Below are 4,277 nucleotides of genomic sequence, written 5' to 3'. Positions count from 1 at the left end.
ATTTCTCAAAATAAATAAACCAACTTCTGATATTTCAGTGTATTTTTATGGAATGTTGCTTTTTAAAAGGCTATATCTCGAGAACTATTGGACGTAAATAGCACTTTTAGGGCTAATATTTCAGGAAATTTACTCTTCTGTAAATAATGTTCTCTTAGATTTTCTAGTGTTGTTGGTAGTTTTTAAGATATAGAGCTCCGAATGAAAAATCAATGTTTTTTAAGGTTTTGAAACAGGCGCCAGTTTTTAATCCTCCTACTTCTACTTGTCAGACTCATCAATTTTGACCAGTAATTATACATAGTTTTTATTGAAGTATTCAAAAATTGGGATGAGATAACTGCCTTTTTTTCTTCCCGGCTCTTGTACTTTAAGGTATCTGTATCTGCTCCCACAATATGACCATTACATTTATAGGATATAGAGACCCTCTCTACGATAATCAATGGTATTGGGAACTGATATAATTTTTATATCTCATTAAATATTTTGGGGTATTCCAAGGGAATAGTGGAGGGAGTGAGATAGTGTGGTGCGGGAGGTAAAGAGGTAGGTACTCCCACTCAGTGACTCAGTGCCCCTCCTACGAGGAGATGTGGGCCGAGCAAACAGTTGGAACCAGTCCTCCTCTAACCTCCTCCTCGAGTTCATACATTACAGGTAACTACTAACGCCTTATATTTATTTAGCTAATAGCGTTTTTTATATTTATACTGCCACTTAAATCTAATACTAAATAGTGGATATGGATCAGCAGCGTAGCCGACATTTCATTTCATGAACTAAGGAGACCCTGATGATTTAATTCGATTTACATAAAATTACAACTATTCATTGTGTCAGTTTTAAATATTTTTCTCGGAGGACCCCAGACCTATTTCTATGATTTCACTAACTCCTTACCCGTTTCTTTCAGTTCATGATTTGATGATAAAATTTATAAAGCTTTATGTTCTCGAAAACATGTTATTCCTTGTACTGCTTAGTTTTAGACAGTATATATTCTAATGGTAATTAAATCTTCCAGTAAGAGATGGTAGTTGAGATATAATCTTAGATCACTACCGTCTTTATGCACTGGTAACTTGTTCGACACAATGAGAAACCATTTGGTCTGCAGAATTTTTTTTTAACTTGATCATGTAGACTTAATCATAAATTAAATTATGAAGACATACTTTATTTCCATTCACTATAACGTTTGTATATTGACTATTCCTGAATACCAAAGTGAGTGATTAGCTATAAGAGCGATTCAGATCAACTGTAATGCATTTGACGTGATTCGTTTGTTAATGATTCTATCCGGCTCAGAGAGTAGGAGATAGAATATCTCATTTATTAAAGACATTTAGCTGAATCCTATTATTCGTCAATTGTATTTTATATTATTTATTTGGAAGCTCGTCTTATTTTAAAATGTATTTACAGTTAATAGAATAAAACTGCATAATTACCTTTTCTAAACATTTTCTCCTGACAGTCCTTTTATTTTATATGATTAATAAGCAGGAAAAGTTCTTATTATAACAATTATTATACTACATACTAATTCTATAATAATATTTAATTGTTGAACAATAACAATAATAAAAATCAGGTTCGGGCTTCACCCAAATTCACCTTTCAAACTACTTTGAGTAGAAATTAATTCCATACATAACTATGCTAAACTAAAAACTGATTATTGTCATAACGACTTTGAGAACACAAAAATATTTATTTATACGATCTGTCACTGTTTATTACGTTCAACGATTTCATATAATATATAGTGTTCTTTTTTTTTTTAATCTTTGGCTTCAAACGGTATATTACACATCAATACAGCTTTCATTTCCGGAAATATGTTTTCAAACTGAGAAAATACTTCTTTAGTTAACTATCAAATTCATTAATAGTTTGTATTTATCCATTTTTATTAATATTAACAATGAGAAATGATTAATTATTGCAAATAAATTAAATAAAATGAATTTGAATTTCGGAATTTGAGCCCTGTGACTATTTCAACGAGATCATAACCTAGCCAATATTGAATACTATTCAATTATATTGTAATTTAAAGAGTTTAATCAAAATCGTTTTAGACTTTAAAAATGTGAAAAATTCATGATATTAAGTGGCGCTTCCGGTCAGTCTACTTGAGCGAAAAAGTCGCTTAATTGCAAAAAATACTTCATTTTTATTTATTTGTTTTTTAGCCGATGTGGATTTTAAGTCATGTGTTTTCATCGAAAACTCTGCTAATAATTTCCCTTATATTTCATATTGTATACGTAATTGAAAATAAAAACTATTATCTTAGTATTTCATTATGAAATATTAATTGGTGCTATAAAAATTCAATTCAGACTTTATGCTATTATGACAATCAATGCATACAATTTTATTGATAATAATAAGGGAGTTGCTCATTTATTTATCTATTGTTTATAAACTAGAGCAGAATTTTGGTCCTTGCTACCAACATTTATTGATTAATATAAAAGAAACAAAAATGTTTATAAATGTATACTAATTGACACTAAATTAATTTATGTGAAACGTTGATTTTTTACTGGCTGAATAATATAAATTTAATTTATTTCAACTTGTGAATAATTTTATATATACTGCGACAATGCGGAAGTATTATTAAAGATTTTTGTGATGCGTCACGAGAGAAGTTATATTTTTCTGTATAATGGTACAAGTAAAATTTTAAAATACTTATATAATTTTTTTTAAATATTGTGTTAAAAAAAAGTGAATAAAATCGGACGAACTATTATGTAATTATTTCATTCATCTTACTAATTACTATAATATAAATATTATACTAAAGAGTGCATTTTTTGTCGCAACTTAGTACTTTTTTTTGTAAAAAACAATAATATCCAAAACTTTTCTGAGCATCAAAGAATATAAAATAATATAGTATTTTTTAAATTTAATTATTTATGTGGAGGATTAAAATAAATTCCAATAAATCGCACCAAATTACATTTACCCTTCGTCGTAAACCGTGTTCATGTCGAACAGATCCGTAACCTAGGACTACATCTGGACAAATGACTGACATGGAATTCTCATACAAGACTGAAAAGACAGGAAATTGCTCGTCGATTCCAACTATTACAACATTTACTAGACAAACGGTCTAAACTGCCTATCCATTACAAAAGACTGATCTACATGACTATTATAAGGCCTATCTGGACATACGGAGTTGAGCTTTGGGGCTCCACTAAACCATCAAATTCCTCCCGAATCCAATCCTTACAGTCCAAATCCTTAACGCTCCTTACTTTGTCACGAATCAAGTCATCCATCAGGACCTCAATGTCTCATGTGTTGCCGATTTGGCCAGAACCAGATACTGATTCTTCCATAATAATCTTCCCAACCACCCAAATCCACTTGTTTCTAACCTGGCTTCTCCTTCATTACCTAATAATCCTCCTAGGCATCTGAAAAGAAAATGGCCTCGATATCTTCTCCTCTAGAAATGTAATTGGAGTTCTATCAATGGGTAGATTCTCCACATGTTTGCATCATGTCACTATGTCACCTACAGCAAATTTACTTGTTATATATATTCTTATACAGTTGTAAATAACAATAAATAAATTATTATTACTAAATTATTTATGTTGTTTTAATGAAGATTTAATTTCCAGCAAATACTTTCTAGATTCGAGCTGCCATTTCTGAATAAATTTAAATCAAACACAGCATCACGTGACATATCTGGTATGTCATGGCATTTCATTATTCTCAAGATTCTACACGATCTGAGAATCGATGTCAGAATAGTAAATACTGAGTTGGAAGATTTAATAAATTCTAAACAACTAAGGTTAAACAGTTATTTATTTATTCATCGATTCATTTATTCAACATCAGTATTTATTATATTCAACATTTTAAAAATATACATATACACTTATTATATCTTTTGTTTATAAATTTATATAGTTATTATTGTTTTAAAAAGAGATATTTTTTTACTTTATTTATTAGGAATTGTATTTTAATTCATGAATGTTTGGGAAAAATTCTTCTGGATGACTGCTGGTCAAATAATAATTTTTCAGTTTGGAAGCCGACGTGGTCCCACTGTGACTAACAGGTTTTAGTGCCTGTTCCACTTCAACTTCAACTACGTCTCAATCACTACCTTTGTTGTTCGTTGACAAGCTATCGTGAATAATGTCCTGATCGTTCCATATTTTTCTTCTGCTTTTTTTTTTTTTTAAATGTCTTTATTATCAGATCGACTCGGTGGGGCTCAC

General features: G+C 30.0%; 1 protein-coding gene across 1 annotated transcript in view; it reads left to right on the top strand.

Annotated features, from left to right (window-relative positions):
- Positions 1–551: 551 nt before the first annotated feature.
- LOC106682564 (muscle M-line assembly protein unc-89) overlaps positions 552–4,277 on the top strand; it is a 56,035-nt gene continuing 52,309 nt past the window's right edge. The window contains exon 1 of the mRNA XM_014423481.2: positions 552–660. The gene's annotated coding sequence lies outside the window, so the exon portion shown is untranslated. The remainder of the gene's footprint in view (positions 661–4,277) is intronic.

The sequence above is a fragment of the Halyomorpha halys genome, unplaced genomic scaffold, assembly GCF_000696795.3.
Source record: "Halyomorpha halys isolate HHAL.00 unplaced genomic scaffold, Hhal_1.1 Scaffold424.1, whole genome shotgun sequence".
NCBI classification, from domain to species: Eukaryota; Metazoa; Arthropoda; class Insecta; order Hemiptera; family Pentatomidae; genus Halyomorpha; species Halyomorpha halys.
This window is presented reverse-complemented; position numbering and strand designations above follow the sequence as displayed.